This window comes from Anopheles arabiensis, chromosome 3 (genome assembly GCF_016920715.1).
Source record: "Anopheles arabiensis isolate DONGOLA chromosome 3, AaraD3, whole genome shotgun sequence".
Lineage (NCBI taxonomy): Eukaryota > Metazoa > Arthropoda > Insecta > Diptera > Culicidae > Anopheles > Anopheles arabiensis.
This window is the reverse complement of record NC_053518.1, coordinates 91,320,243-91,337,533: the sequence shown is the minus strand read 5'-3', so window position 1 is coordinate 91,337,533 and position 17,291 is coordinate 91,320,243. Positions and strand designations below refer to the sequence as shown.

At 46.1% G+C, this 17,291-nt stretch overlaps 1 protein-coding gene across 4 annotated transcripts in view; it reads right to left on the bottom strand.

Moving 5' to 3' along the window:
• LOC120904593 (serine/threonine-protein kinase Genghis Khan) overlaps window positions 1-17,291 on the bottom strand; it is a 53,906-nt gene that overhangs the window by 29,933 nt on the left and 6,682 nt on the right. For 3 of the 4 annotated variants that reach the window (XM_040314687.1, XM_040314691.1, XM_040314690.1), the window contains exon 2: window positions 16,504-16,973. The gene's annotated coding sequence lies outside the window, so the exon portion shown is untranslated. Of the gene's footprint in view, window positions 1-16,503; window positions 16,979-17,291 lie in introns of all 4 variants that reach the window. The other variant, XM_040314689.1, reaches the window with a different exon arrangement.

The window sequence follows — 17,291 nt, the reverse complement described above, 5'->3', positions numbered from 1 at the left end:
CCGCGCACGATGACACATACACACACTCCGTTCGTCAGGAGTTCTCCACCCCTCTGCAGCAGAAATTAATTGCATCTATTTTCAGTGTATCGTGAGGAGTGTATATATGCCACACACGGGTGCAGCATTCCACACTGCACTGTGCACGGTACACACACACCGTTTCTCTCTAACACGACAACACAAAATCGCGCACCAGCATCGTTCTCGTCTCGCCAGCAAAACGTGCCTTGAAAGTGAATTTCAAGCAAAAAAGTGGCAGTTCTTTTGAAAGACCGCCACCCGACTAGCTGGTTGGCAGGGCAGGCAAGGGGAAAGGGAAAGAACTCCGGTGGAACGGAAAACAACTTTCAAGTGCCTGATCCGGGAGGCTAAGGCCGGTGCAGCAGGCGCAAACAACCGACCCAACCGCCGTTAGACTACAGCAGAACGCGGGAGGCAGCAAGCAGAACGGTTTGTTAGAAATGAAAGCCTCACAGGAAGAAATCTCCGCCACACTAAACACCAACGTGAGATCATGGTGGAAATGTGAAAGAGGGAGACTGTGTGTCCTCCCAAACCCATCCCGCCCCGCCCCGTTCGAAGAATTCGGCAATGGGGCAGCACTTGTTTATGATGAGGTTTTGTTTCAACTTCTGTTGACACTTTGCGAATGACAAGTATCTATGTACACAAAGCGTTTTCTGCACTCTGTCTTTTAGGTGGAAAGATGTTAGTAGTGATGATGTGAACGATGTGACATGATATGAAATTTAATGTTGGATCATTTCTGAGGATGTCCACATACTCAGCAGTTGCAACTACCATACTAGGAACTCGACAGTACATACATGTCATCGGATCCTTCTTTGTGGATTTAATGATACAACGTTACGAACAACACGGATATCAAGACAACTCGTCATCCTGAACAGCTTCTGTCCGAATGATACCAACATATCTGAGGCAGTAGGAATACTTTCTCAAGTGACCTGATCTTAGAGGCGTAGAGCCCATTAGTAGCAGAGTCATCAAAATCCTATAACGAACTCCTCATCAGAGCTCTTTTTGATACGCGAAAACTCATCTGGAATTCACACAAACCCTTCGCTTACTTAGAATCAATGTTGATGAGGTTCCAATCACAGAGGACCTTAAACATTGATGATCTAAAATGATCATATCATCGATGTACTCCACTCCAATCTCATCAACTTTGTTACAAACACATTTACGCAAGAGTCTGCTACAAAAGCAGTGTGCAAAAATTGGACAAAATCCACGCGAAATTCTACTGAATCCCCAATCACAGGACTTGATGATGGTTTTCTATTAATCCATACAAATTTTCCCCGATACCCGATGCCCAAAAAAACAATTGGTGAGCGTGTGCCAAAACACAGCCTGCTCGTGCCGTATTCAGATGCAAAACATTGTGTAAAGCAAATAAACACCTCCAAGTGACTCCATCACAAACAGAGCACAGTTTTCACGACGGCTTTTCTCGTCGTTCCTGCGGGCAGTTTAAATATGAACACAGCTTAGTAGTGAGGAAAATCGGATCACCTCAACCATCACATGGTCGTCGGCCCCATTGTGTGCCAACGCTGCGCTGCCGGTCGCCGAGAACTGTGAGCGGAAAAATCCATCTCGTATTGCAGGAGGAGGAGCGCCTCGATACCACACACACATCCCCACCAACTTTATCGTTGTTCAATGGCACGGAAAAATATTTACATCACCCACGGTGAGCTGGTGGTGTGGAATATCCCATTCGAACCACTCTTGGCTTTTTCAAAATACACAAAAGTGTGCCCCCTCCGGGACGGAAATATCAACCACGTCGTTTTTGCAAATGTATATCACTCTTCTAATGAACAACAAACACATGGTGCGCTATCATCGGTGCCAAGATGGGAGGGGTCGGTAACCGTACAGTACGATTTAAAGCAGCATACATTAGGGATGAGGAAAAAGAACTTCTCCATTTTCCCGTGGGCAAAAACACACACACAACTCTAACACTCCTGCACAACCGGCCAGTTGACCGTGGAGCAGCACGTAGGCAGTGGACTCGCTGCTGTGGAGTTGAGAAACGGAGTGACCTATCCCCAATACATCGCGCTTCTGACCCTTCTCTTCTGCCATCGTTTCCTCCACCCGAAACAGATGTGTCAATCATGTCGAGCGATCTGACGCGCGCGCGCTCGCCGCTGAATAGTCTACCCCAGAACTTGGACCAGATTTCTTGCCGTGCTGCTGCTTTCGATGGTCCACCGTTGCGTTGTAAAATGCGCGTTTCCCTTTGCTCTGTTGACCTCTTTTTTTGTCGTTGCCCCAGCTCATTTTGTAACTAACGCAACACACATCACACCCCCGCCAGTCTCGTTAAGAGATAGGCGAGATTTAGCGGCGTTAAATAATCAAACCTACCCCTACCCCCATCAGCGTCGTTTTCCGATGGCAATCTGTTTTGGGATAATTGGGATGTGTTTTTAAAATTTACTTTACAAAACACCCTACAAAAACCACATCAATGACAGCGCCAGCTGGTCAGTTGGAGTCGGAAGTTCGGCTTGTAGTGATTTATTTCCTTGCTTTTAATAATGTTTATATGACGAGAAATATCGATTCCAATGCTACCACAGACACAACACGTCTCCTTTTTATTTGTTGGAAAAGCTTACAGACGCACACAGGTTTCCCCGTTGCTCACCATCTCTACCAGCTTTTCCATTTTCACCCACAGAACAGATAGAAGAAGCACTTCCTGTACGGGGAAAACCAGCAAAATCACAAACCCACTCGGAACGAAACGTAAATTCATAAAATATGCAAAGCTTTGCAAATCTACGAGTTCCTTTTTTTCATTGTTTTTGTGTACACAATTCAAGCTGTTGGAAAATGCGGAGAGAGTAGCTTTGGAGTTGTAGCTTCCCGTCCCGGCAAAACCAAGGATTAGCTGGCATTTTCCACAAATCCACAGGAGTTCAAGGTACATCATGGTTTATATTGGGCCCATCATCAACGTGGGGGACGATGTGATAACATCATGCGAGGAAAAGAATTCAACAAATTTAAATGGAGATATTGTGGGATTCAGTCTGAAGATTTTATTACGATATGCGAATGATAAGAAAAGTTGACGCCGGAAGGAAATAAATCATACTTAGTAGTTATGGCCTATCTAGCAGACAATTTTGATGTGACTCATACACAGTCACAACAAGGTATATTCTATAGTTTGCTTAAACCTTTATCGGCGGTCAAGACAACTGACTCATGCAATTTCATACGGAGGAGTTTATGCAAAATAATTTTCGAAAAATAGCTTTCGAGGTAACGGCTTTCAGCTAAAATTCATCATCGTTAGGGCTTCAACACATTCCAGCGACTGATAGCCGTACTGGGAATATCCAAAATGTTAGAATTGGGTTTTATTTATCACTTCCCAAAAAAAAGAGTAAACAAGGATGCTACTACCTCTAAACGCTCAAATACACATCCGAAATGTTGGCAAGTATCTTTTTTCCGGTGTGCAAGTATCTTGAGCATGAAAGCGCCTTGTGCACGCCGCCGATAAAACTGCTCGGACAAACAGAAACGTGGGTACGTGCTTCGTGGCTCATTTAAGCTTCCTCATAACCTACGGTAGAGCACACTCCTGTTTCGCCACATTTCACCTGTGTGGCGTCATGTGCACCAGCGCCGTACAAATCCAAACATGAGGAAATTTTCGGCACATATTTTGTACACCGTTTTTTGTACACTATACGTGCACTACTAGCCCACAGCCATAACAATCAACAGCTGCAGCTTCTATAAAGTGCGGAAGAAGCCTACCATCGCCTATACCTATTTCTATTCCTCATAGGGAGCATTATTTGATAAGCGTGTTGTGGCGCAGCGCAGCACCTAAGCAAAGGCGCTATCTTCCGGAGAGGAATTCCGCCACATTCTGCTCACGTTTTGCTTGCAAACCAAACAACCAACCGAGCATGCTTCTAATTCTCGCACTTTTCTGCACCACAAACGGCGTATGTGTGACTTTGTGTTTATACGATGATTTTCACCACATTATCCGCGCCGGAAATCTGCACTCATCATCAACCATATTCGTGCTTCCGTTTTAGGTTATGCGTGACAGCAAAAAAAAACACCCCTGGCACAAGAAACTGTAGCGATCGATGGAATGCCATTTAGCGGACGGTCGCTCCATCTGTCCCTTACAAGGAACAAACAAAGGTGGGACACAGGACAGGAGGACAGGATTGACGTCATTCGAAAAGGAAAAGCTCTAAAAGTCTAAGGGAGGAACCGTGTGGGCGATGCGTGTGGTGCGCGAATTGGAAAAATCAAAACGTTATGCTTATCAGCACACGGTTGGTAATTTGACTACAGGTGAGTGTGAGGCGGGGAGAGGATAAATTCAAATATTCAAAAAGTATATCAACACTGTGACACGTATTATTACACCCAAGGGAATGACAGGTAGATGATTTATGGGGAGCCAGATGGAGAGGAAATGGATGCAAAAGAAAAGACAGTAATATTTTTAAAATGGTTGTTGACGCCAGCGTCGTTTTTAACCATTGTTATTTGGATTAAAGTTTAAAATCAACTAGATTTAATAAAGCATGGTGTCAAAATATAAGTTTCTGAACACTTGTTTGTTCTTTAAATGTTCCCCAGCTTTACTGCACACAACCAAATTGCTCCTCTTTACAAACAACTGTGACACAAAAGTGTCCCATTATCTCTAACGTACCCACCCCGAAACATGCGCATTAAACATTAGTTTTACTGTGCTGCTGCAATCATTCCACACACACACACGCACGACACAACAGCACAAAAAAATGAGCACAAATTACGGCAATAAGGGCACCGTGGGATAGGGTTTTCCCACCGAGCGACCCCCAAAAATAGAACCCGATCAAGGAAGGGACGAACGCCGCGCGAAAGAACGTCCCCGGGTGGTAGGCTTTATAAAAGAAGGCCTTCCCATTTCCTTGACAGACAATCACTGCATGCACCAAACAAACCGGGTGTAGGAACAGGGACAGGAAAGGAGAGTGTAGGCAAATGCACTCCCCGAAACCAGGGAACATTGCACTTCAAGCGCGGGGTTCTAACGCGCTCTGTTACCGGCGTTAGTGGCGGAAGATCGCGGCCACAATAGTGTAACGACCTAGCCCGCTTCTTCCTCGTGCTCTTCTTCTTCTTCGTAAGGGTTTTGCGACCCCCCTGTACTAGGGCTTCACGGAAACGACCGACACACACACACACAGATAACAGCGCCCGGTAAAAAGTCAAGAATTGACGACGTTCGCAGGATGACAATGGGACCTATAGGTACCACTCCCGAAAGATTGAGAACGAACGAACGAATGAAGGACGGACGGCGGGCCTATACTACCTCCCACTCTGGCCCCGTACTATCAGAGAGGGTTGTGAGCAAATGCCAGTGGCCGGAAAAGTGGGTGAAACTACTTGCGAGCACTGTGACATAATATCCGCCGGCCAGGGTTGAGCAATTGGGAGTGTGATTTACTTGTAACAGTGAGAGTAATCGTTTAGTTGGTTCACAGAATCTTTGATGATTTTAAATCTTTACCTTGTTCTTTAATTCTGGACCTAGAAAAGAGTGCTTTAGAGGTCCAAGACAGCTTTAGTAAAGGGTTCTAAAGTAAGTTTTTGTAATTTTTTTTTTATTCAGGAGTAACGGTCCAAAAAGGCCGTATTGCTTAATTACTTGAAAAGCTTTATAAACAATTTCAACTGAAGCTATTACTATTCCTAGCAATTCATAAACGGAAATGTTTTCTTAGGTCCGTAAATCTATTACTCATTGGGTAATTGGTGACAATCTTTAAGGTATGTAGCAACTAGTGACAATTTGCTCACCCCTGGACTTCAAGTACATTGAGTGTCATTGGACTCATTCTTGATGTATCGATGGTACAAACGAAGATAACACAGTGCAGTGAGCAAAGGCGGGGCAAAACTAACTTTCTCTACCGCTTTTTTATCGATTGACAACAACGTGAACCATCGCGCCCGTCGCGCCACTTACTCTCGGTAAGCCTGAGGAAGAGGGTAATGAATCCAACGAAGTAGAAAATTCGCCGTCCGTAAGGACTTTCCACATTGTGGCGTACGTTTCCCACAGCATCAAGAGAATACAGCATTGAAATGAATCAAAAAGCCACACGAACCTAGAGAGTCCCACTTACGTCACCTTTGCCAGAGGGTGGTAGGTGTGCATGTTTGACCACCACCACCCTCCTTCCAACCGACACTTTGAGTCCCTCTGTTTTTTCGTACAAATTTCAGTGGGTGTGTAATGGCACGATCGCTAAGCATAATGGCGGAATAAACGAATGGGATCGAGCAACCTCTGGGACTGTGCTACCGTGTGATCATTATCACATCATCATCATCATCATCATCATCATCATCGACATGGAAGCCCCCACAGCGAAAAATGGTCTCATCGCTACTGCACAATAAGCGACCACACTCGGTCGGCGCCGTCCGTCTCCTATTTCGATTGCCTTTGCCACCTTCTCCCCGCATTGTTTGAACCCTCGCAAAGCATCGGGCGTTGTGAGAACCCAATCGTGAGGGGCGTCTTTCGAGTGGCCACTCACGGGTACGGCGGCGGGCCTATCTCCGTGGAAGTGTCGCCGTCAAGTGTACCCAACAATCAGCCTTTTTGGGGAGCTGTTGTAAACCGAGAAACCTCACCTTCCCGACGTAACAACAACAACAGCACAGCTGACGAGTCTCTGTGGCTGAGGCCGGGCAGTAGTAGCAGTACTAGACTCCTTTAAATAAGCAAAACAAAAATCAAAACCACTCTCTGTCCACATTTGAGCCGTCGTTGCTCTGCGCTCCTTCTTCCACCGTATGTTTGGTGGTTCTCGCAACGTCAACTTCGTGGCGCGCCATCGACATTCCTTATTAGTACACACGATGATCTATCTGTTCGCTGACGTTGCTGGCGTGGCAAAACAATACTCCCTCCTCACTCTGTTACTCCGTTCTTTCTTACTTTATTGGTGCTGACCGATTCCTGAACACGATCATGTAACCTTCTCCTGCTCGGTTCTCAACCTTGTGACGTCACGCGAAGGTGTTTGACATCTTACAGGGTGATGTCGTTCGGTGAAGCGTCTGTATGAAAATAGACCCACAACCGTCTTAAAATATTACCTTCCGACGCTATTATTGAAGTTATTGGAGATATTTGCATTGGAATTGGAGATTGGTCTAGTAAAGAACTCAAGAAATTGAGCAAACTCAAAGAAAAATGTGTGTCTAGCGAGCAGAAGCCCTCTGAAAAGACCTCAAAAGGCACACTCCAACTTTCAGCATTGAATCGCCTGTCAGATTATGAGTCATGAGACATGGCTCATGGACGCACTACACACACGCGGCTCAGGTGCAGGCTAGGAAGAGGCCGAGAGCGGCCAGGCTGGCTATTCACTCAAGATTCAAGATCATTATTCCCCTCCCTATTTGGGGTGGAGTTCGGTTTTGTCCGTGCAGATCGGTCATCAAACTTTTGCAACGCAAAAAGGTAGCGCTTGTGTTTCTCTGTGCCTATGCCACCAAACGTACCAACAAAAGCAAATACAACTGACTCTCGTCACATAACCGTGCCCACCGGGATAGCGGGGGGCTTGGTACAGTTTTGGCAACGAAATTAGTCATCGGCAGTGTTAGTTTCTCTTCAATCGCTCTCCCTCTCTGTCGGCTAAAAGATGAAGAGATAGAACAATATTTGCCCCAATACTTGAAACCCCCAATGGAAGACACTTGGTGAGACCGTGAAAAAGGTCACCACGTACTCCTCCTCTCCCCTTGACGTGCGCGAATCGTAATTGAATGCCGCGAGAGAAGTTCGTCCAACGCACGACACCAAAACGTTGCACTATTATTCTGGCATGTCCAAAATAGAAGCAACTTCGTACGCAACTAGTAAAAATCCAATATTCAAATGTAACCGCACCTACCTATTAGAGCACAAACGCACAAACGCGCAATGTGTGAGCTATGAATTCTAGCCGACGCCGAAGTATTCTTTTCTTTTTGTCCGTTGGTTGTGGTTCCACAGCAGAATGGTTTCAGAAAATCGATAAACCTCCACTTAGCACTTAGCTTCAAAAGCAAGGAAAGAGAAATGCCATAAACAAATACTGTGATGGAGGAGGTGGGTAATTTCCTATTCTGTGTTGGGGCTGTGGTAGAATGATGATATTGGCTCTGGTGATCATAAAATTAACAAGCCAATAGACTAAGTTACATGCTAAGTTGCTAAACTGACTCTATACCGATGGACTGGATGGCTGTATGTGTCTTTCATCTAGGACATATCGATTGTGCTCAAACTAGGTTCTTGCTCTGAAAAGGGTTGTAGATGATGTTTTGAAGATGGTGATGTAATGTATCGATGTTTGCATGTCTTACGGGTTCTTCTCCAACTATTTTTTGAATAAAAATAAATATAACAGAAACAATAGAGCATCGAGATGATCCTAAGTTCCCTTTTGTCTATATTTCTTCAGTAACTCTGGATCCAATTGCCAAGTCATCCAAGAACCTAAACAGGTCATGTTCTAGAGCAGACTACCACACTACGTAGCCCATAGTAACCCGTTTGTCAGTCCAAGAACTCAAGAAATTGGAGTTTAAGTATCCAGAATTGCGTTGAAAGTTCCCAAAAGTTCAACAGATGCATTCAAACAATGAAGAGCAAGTAATTCTTCAAGATTCTTGTATCACCAATCTTGGTTCTGATTGTACAACGATATCTCTTCAGAAAAAAAACCCACCATTATGGAGAAGATACTCGTAAAACAAGATAAAACCTGATATTCCTACCATTCTCGTATGTCGTAGTAACTTGAGCTACACACAAAAAAGGCCTGGGAAAACCCCGACATCCTTCTGCCGCAAGATATATCTGTGTTAGCCCCCAAAACAACCATACAATGGCTCAATAAAAACAATGCTATCCGTCCTTCCGATAAGCCTAAAATTCCTTCTTCCTATCGTAATCCCTCCTAAAAACCGAAACTTGAGCAACCCGATGTCCCGGCGCTATTTGTACAGCATTGGGACATTATGCTCAATTTGTATTCCATTGTTTTGGCTTGGCCTGCCTCTCCCCCGGCCCAGGGCAGGCCAATCTCCAAATCATTTTCCAAACTGTACTCTGATTTGCAATACACCTCCCTTCCTCCTTCTCCACTTCACAATCGAGTCAACGAGAATGACAGAGATCAAGTTGCCACTTTGAAAGCATATCCCGGGACTTGCTTAATCTCCCGCACTTCTGTTTGCCCCCGTGGTACTGCTGGCAAATGCTGGCCTTCCGTCAGGTCGTTCGTGCGGCAAATAGCAACTCTCCGCAGAACCAACCGAAGGCGTAGCCGGGGCAGTGCCGGATTAAACAAAGAAACGTGCGAAACGGGCTCCTTTGGACGTACGTACGTAGTACTCGACACCGAGTGGGTGGGTGGTGTGTGCGAGAGCGCGTAGTCAGCCAGCCGGCCCATACCATATTCGCATTTGAATAAAAATCAATTTTATTACCTTGCCCTCGGCCGCGAACGCAGCGCGATCGCGTTGGATGATCGCGCTCAGGGGGTGGATGGGGTTGCAGGACAGCATTTACAGGCCGGCAGGCCGCAATAAAAAGATCGAACAAAGCTCCCTGTCCAAACCCGTCCATTCTAGCCGTCCCAAAACCAAAAAAACACCGAACAAATGTGCGAAATGCCACACGAAACCTTCGGCAGTGCCGCTGCGTCCGCCCAATATGACACAAGATAAGCCCGCGAGAGTCGTAAAACGGTCACAAATCTCGACACGCATCCGAAACGGTCAACAGACCGAGTCACAAGCGCTGAGGAAGCGAGAAATAAAACGATGCAAAAACAAAACGCCTGACAGACTCCACACCTTCATTCTTCGACATGCTTGTGGCTTGGTCACACCACAGCAGAAGAGTCATGCACAGAGTCAGCCACAAATCGGTTGTGCTGTGATTGACAAGGAATGCAATCCAACACAGTCCCCCAGACCTGTTCCGCTCCGATTATTACCACCCGCGGGACACACTCTTAACACAGTTTGTCAGCTGATCGAAGGTATGCGCTGGTCCTGCCGTTTTGTCACGGAAACGATTCCTAACCTAGCCCTCCCCAACATACACCCAACCTAGGCATGTCTTTCCTCTTATCTTCCCTCTCATCATCGTTTGCCTTCTAGATATCTGCCTCGTCCACACACGCACACACGTTCGCACCGCGCGCCGCACTTCATTCGGCATTGGCATTCGCGCCGTGGCATGACTCCAAAAAATGCATCTTTGCAAAAGCGCAAGCGGGGCAAAGGTACATGGGAGTAGTGTACCAGCGCTCTCGTTTGTGGCCACCATCATCATCATCACCACCACCACCACCAAAAAAGGGGCCCACCACTTGTGCGTCCCCATAGCCGGTCTGTCCCGGAATGGAAATCGCTCAGATTTTGCACGCCGCAGCAGCGCAGCAACGCCATCATTTGTACTCATTTGTCTACGCAATGGGGGAGGGGGAGGGGGGGGTTCCGTGCATGGGAAGGGGAAGCTTGGACACTAATCTCCTTGTGCTGATGATGCACCCCCGCCCTCCTCCCTCTCTCTCTGCGTTGTGTAAACTTGTTGCAACATTATCGCATTGCGCGCACTCTGCGACAAATGAGGATCCGGACATTATGCGCCGTTTTTGCAAATCGGAACGAACGAACGGCAGATAAGTTGACAGTTGACAGCAGTCGGCAAATATGGACCGATGTGAATCGGTCGATCAGGAAGGCGGGATGACGGGGAGGGGGGGCAGGGTTCACTTTCAATTAGTGTCCGATTGTGATCGCGATCGCCAAAGCGGCGATGCCCCGCGCACGAAGGAAGTGATTTAAAATTCTAATGCTCGAGTGCATCCTTCATAACGCGGGGCCCAAGGACTGTCGTCGGAGTTCATGGCAAAAGGGCGGAAAGAGTGCAGTTCATCATGCATAAACATTAACTGAGATAGTGCCCAAGGGCTGGGGCGACTCTCCAACGTTTGTCACAACGTAAACAAAGCGATTATAAAGATTTCTACCAACAATATATAGTGGCGCCATCTAGGTAGGATCAGTATTAATAAAATACACCTTGTAATATTTCTGCTAAATAAATGAAAGTTTTTTTTACCAAATTGGACCCATTTGCGACGCATTCTACCATTAAAATTACACGATTTAATCTTTGCAAACAATACGGCCCAACACAAAGGAATCTTCGACCAACGAATTATTAATAGGCCGTCGTAGCATGTCGCCAAAAACAACATTTTATTCACCTGCACAAACACTCACCACCTGTGCAGCTTCTACTGCTGCTGGCTGTGCCAAAAAGAAGCTGTACCCTGTGTGCGCGGAAAATTGAGACCCTTCTTCGTTCCCAATTCTCGCACAATTTTCGCGCTCCTGTGCTCCTGTGTAAACACCTCCCTCATCATGAAGGGAAGATTGTGCCAAATCATGCATTTGGTATTTTGCCCCTTGCTCCCCTTGGGGGAGTGAGAAGGCAGCAGAAGCAGCCAAGCCCGTTCAACTTACCGTGTTGGAGGAAACTGCTTCACATGCGCTCAATCACCATCTCGCACACGTGAGAAACATGCGCTTTCGTCGAGCAAGAGATATATTTATACACACACACACCCTCGTCACACCTGACCTGTTTATTGTAGCCCTCATTCAGTTGCCTTCTTTACATCTTTTTTTTTAATCCATCACGCAGAAGCACGCACGATCATGCACGAGCTAAAATATTATATTTCCTCCTCGATGCTTCCTCCCTTTGCACGCGGCAGGCAACTCAACACTCTCGGTACTATGGGAAGTTAAAAATAATTCTTCGACTAAAAAAAACATCCTCCCAATACACAGAGCTCAACAGGAGAGGCACACAGCGACACGCAGTGAATATTATAGGACAATAAATAGCACCGGCAGAGGTAAAGGATCCACGCGCGAATCCTGAATTGAGTCAAGCGTTATGATTTAAACAAAACCTATTTTTGGCGAGGGGAGAGGGGGGGGGAGCTATAAGTGAAAACGTGCTAAAAGTAGATATCTTCTTACCGTTTGACTAATAAGCTAATCGCAAAATTGTAATGCAAATTAACATGAGATTAATGATCGGCAACATCAACTACGATCATCTAGTTACGGAATTATCGTTGCCAAAACGTCTCTTCAAGTCTCCTCCTCAATGCTTTTCAGTTTTATGTCCAGAGGGAGGCTGGCTATCCATTTTGCGGTAATTTACCTTCACGGCGCCAACACAAAGGTCTGCGCGTTTGGACGCATGATCTCTCGCGGACCGTACACCAACGGCCGCCTCTGCCTTACTGCGTAGTAAACGCGCGCGATCTCGTCTCGTATTGGACGCGTCGCGTCACACACAAAGCGCGTTTTTTTCTTGCTTCTCCTTGTATCGATAGAACACAGAGGAAGGGATTTCCCTCTGGTCCAGGTTTGCCGCAGCGCCCGGTTTGTCGATCAAATAAGCATACTAACGAGCGAATGAATGAATAATCTCGCATCGCAAATTGAACGCGTAAAGTGAAGCTATTACGTACCACCCCCTCTGTCCCGTATGACAGGGGGGAAGCTCACGATTGAACACTGAAGGGGAGGGGGGAGCAGTTCTGAGGAATCGCAAAGTATTTTAAAGAGGGCTTTTAATTAATTACAAACTTCACTCGGAGCTAACAAATGGCTAGAAATACCAGCAAAACCAAAAGAGCGACAACATGTAAGGGAGAGGGCTCTTGTTCCATGATAGTTTCCTCCTCCTCGTTGTTGATGACGGCAACATGTAACTGATTCTAGCGAATTTTACATCATCCGTTAAAAACATCCGCGCTTTTATCCTTCTTTTCCTTCTAATAGTCAAGTGATCTGAAGCAGCATTTATAAAACTTTTATAGTTCAATTTGGCTTTACACGAAGGTGCACAGTGAGTTTTTCCATATGAGATTTGAACTAACGACCGTTTGCGTGCTGCGGCTGAGCGTCTGTCACTACACCACGGGTCTGCTGCTTGCTATAGCTGTTAATAGCCCATAAATGTTGCAACTTCTATTCTTCCATCCGGAAGTCGCAATTGTAATACACACTATTTCATTTGTTATGATTATACAGTCACAAAAACGGCTGAATCTGAATAGTTAGATTGAAAAGGTACTGCTGAAATATGGTATCAACTATTTTGCAGGCGGGAAAAAAACATCAAAAGCTTTTGGTGAACCCCGGAAAACAGCTGAAAATATGTTTGCGGCGATCCTTTCCTCCACACCGGAGCTCGAATGCCGCGTGCTGGAATTTCAAGTCTCAGTTACAGCGGATAAATTACGCCACCGCCGCGCAACTTATACTGTCCCCTCTCTCTCTCTCCCTCCCGTCCAACTCCCTCCCACAATGGCACAACGTACTAATAATAATAATAGTTAAATTATGAACGAGCGGTAACTTCCATAACCCCACAATTTACGCTATCGTTACCGCCGTTTTTACAGCCCCACCTCTCGTCTCGGGTGGGTTCGGGAGGGTCGGAACGCACAAACTCGACTTACTTTCCCATGACCGGGACCCGGGAAGGTGGTGGGGAGGGAAATTTTGATTTAAATTGTGGCTGTGAGCGGCAGTCGATTTTTTTCCAAACGGCCAAGCATTCTGTGAGGCTGCTAGAGCAGGGTGAGCTGCGACCAGGCGGCTCGCGCAATCACGAGACTGAGCGGTGAAGTACTGGCGGACACGGAAACTAACACGATTACTTATCCCGCTCCCGACCCATTGCACCGGGGCGCGTGAAAAGCTGTGAGAGCGATTTTTTTTCTGTTTTTTTTTTTTAAATAAATTTCTTCCCCAATTGTGGGTCACCATGAAAATAATGCATACACCTTCTTCATTCATGATGCACGCAAGGGTTTCATTTTACATCCGATGCAAACAAAAAACTAGGCCGTTCTATTTCAAGTTAGTTTTCATGAAATAACTTCAAAGCTTGTTTCACCGTGTGCTTCAAACAAACTCTCTATTCAAATGAAGCCTCATCGCACCTCATCCTTCCAATGCTCGTTGTTACGTGATCGAGGCAGCAAGTGTACTCGAAAATCGACACTAAACAATCGTCTATCCTCGACGGTGCCAATTTAGCACACATTTGCAAAAAGCCTTGATTTGAGGCAGAAAACGAAGAAGCAACAAAATAGAGGAGACCTCTTTGGTCATCATCTCTTTGAAAAAGCATCACCACATGGGCTAATGTTGTTGGCTAGCGGGGTGTGGGGCGTTGAGACAACGCTGGAGGCAGCCAAGATCAGACTATTGGCCGACCCGGGGCAGGCGCACATGGTGTTGCGCTTAAGAATTCCGTGCACGCCATTGCCATTTCGCGCATTCAACCTCCAACAAAGGCATTTAAATCATTGGACCTAGATTGACACACAACGGACGCACATTCGGTGGGTAAAATACCGTACGGCAACGATGATGATGATGGCGGTGACGATGGTGATGATACAACATAGGTGCAAGCAGCGTGCATAAAAGATATTGCAACAAAGTTGCAAATGTGCACTAAATTGCAATGTGTTTTTGTTTAGGATTGAAACGGTGTTGGTGTACCAGATTAATGCTAATAAGTTTAAATATAAAATACGTAACAATTCTACGCAACTTCAAACTATTTTTCCCAAAGCCCATTCGTGCATGTGGTGCCAAAATAAAAACAGGATGAAAAGGCCATAACGCATGCAAAGCATGATTTCGGTTTTTTTGTCACGAAATTCCATATTTTTGTTTGACATTCTGATCACTCAAATGGCCATTAAGTCAAATGCTCCGATCATAATAAACAACATTTAAATTTCGTACTTCATGCGGCAAAACATTAAAATCATGGCGTACCAATGCTTCTCCCGTCTTCAACCCGCCCTACAGTACCCGGACCGTTGCCGCCCATTCTGGTGCAATTGGAAAAGGGACGGACAGACAAACACACACAACACACGGTATGACCATCCGGCGGCACTGAAGCTATGACTGTGCTTTGCGGCACTGGATTAGAAACAGATACAGCGAGAGTGTGTGTGTGTGTGTTTGCCATATCGATCGGGCCGAGGAGCGCTTGAGGGAATCATAATTGCCGACACATGCCACGGCACAAGGGCTTCCCCGAGTCCCGTTTTAGTGCATGAGAACTGCCGCACAAACACACAAAGGTGTGTCTCACAGCGCACTTGGACTAGGTTTTTTGAAGCTTTATCTGCATTATATTAAATTAATACAAACACACATGCTTTGTGTTTTGTTCAAGTCGCAATTTTGGTGTTTAAATCGAATTAAATGAAAATAATAAACAATAAAACCATAAATAGTATCACTTTACCCTCTGCCTCTGGACGAAGAAGAAAGCAAAACAACGTTTAAACCTGCCTGACACACACACACGTGATAGCGTTCTTGTGTGCATGTGTGAGTGTGTGTTGTGTAGTACTATTTATAGTACGAGACCAATAAACCAAACGGCACGGCACCAGCAAGCGCACAGCCCATCATGAATGACATTGGTGAAGCATGCTTGGCCTGGTGGGATATGGGGGGAGGGGAGGGTCTTCTCTCCCGCTAACCCGGACAGTTGCACCAAAATGCCTACACACCGCAAGCGCCTCCATAAAGAACAGCATGGGCGCGGTAGTGATGGTGGTGGTGCGCGAAATGTGAGAACGACCTACAGGACTGGGATAGAGAGAGAGAGAGAGAGATAGAGATAGGGAGACGAAGATGCCTGCGCGCGCGTGCGGCCTTTTTTGTTGTGTGTGAGATAGATGTTCCCGGTTGGATGGACAGGACACATACACAGAAGAGTTTTTCGTTTTCGGTGCAACACAAAAACACCGGAATCAACACCGAACAAGATACCTATTAAAGAAAGTGGCCGCATGCAGATGTTTCCCGTTCAGGTGTACTATTACTTTTAACAGAAAAGCCCTGGAAGTGTTGTATACAGCAGAAAAACAGCATTTTTGGATGGGAATCGAACTGCGTACGAGTTGGTTGAAGCGTAAGCGCGCATACCATTACACCATCGAGCCACTCGCAAGGATCGTACTAAAATGGGCATATAGCTTACATGATACTATTCCCATGGTAAATCCCATCTGGTTGCTGTGATGCTGTAGATCAACGTAATTAAATAAGAATCCCAAAATGCCATAGTTTGGTCATAAAATCTAGCCTCGTCATACGTACCATTGCTGAGGCTAAGCATATTCGAGTGAAGATCAAGGAAATAAACCCAATCACAAACAAAGAGTCCGTCACCTTCGTTAGCATGTTGAAAGATCAATCCCTTTGCCCTCGTTCCCCACCTTCACCCCTCCCAGCAGCTGGTTTATTTGTGTCGCCCATTTAACTCACCTTTTATGGTTGACGGCGGCGACCACGAGGAGGAGGTGATGACGAACGGCGTTGCTCTCTGTATGTGCGTATACACACACACACACTCACACGTGTATGTGCGTCTCTGTGGTCTCAGCACTGTTTACGCGACGCCACAATCCAATTTCGCGTCGCTGTTCACGCTAAGCGGACCCGCCAGGCGCCTGCTTTAAAACCTGACAGCTGACACAAAACACTGAACACACACACACGCACACCGACAAGCACACTCACACGAAAGAACGTAGGGTAATAGTAGGCGAAATGAGTCGATTCTTTCGCGTTTGTTGCACTTTGGTACACCTCACCCCCCGAACACTTTTTGCCGTTGGTTTATTGTTGGGTTCTACACACACACGCACACGTTCTACACAACCACACCAACGCGCAGGGCGGCGAACACTGCTCCTTGCGCCAAAATCACTCTACACTACGGTTTGTTGTTAGCACTGCGCTTTAGGAAAGGAAAAAATGGAACGCAAATTCGTATTAAGAACGATGTACCCACAAACGGCCGCGGTCGAAACGTAAGTATTGAACCCGCGCTTGCAGGGTCACAAACGCGCAACACAAACAAACAACATACACAAAAAATGCCTCACAATCTGATCGATCGACTTTGCTCTGCTGCGTGAATGTGTTGAAAGTTCGCTCTCCCTCTCGCTCTGCTCTTTCTCTCCCACTCCTACTAACTTGTCTTTCCGTGTTATCCTCCAACACCTCCTGTGTGTTTTGTTTCCTTTTGCTCACCTTTTTCCCTTTTTTAA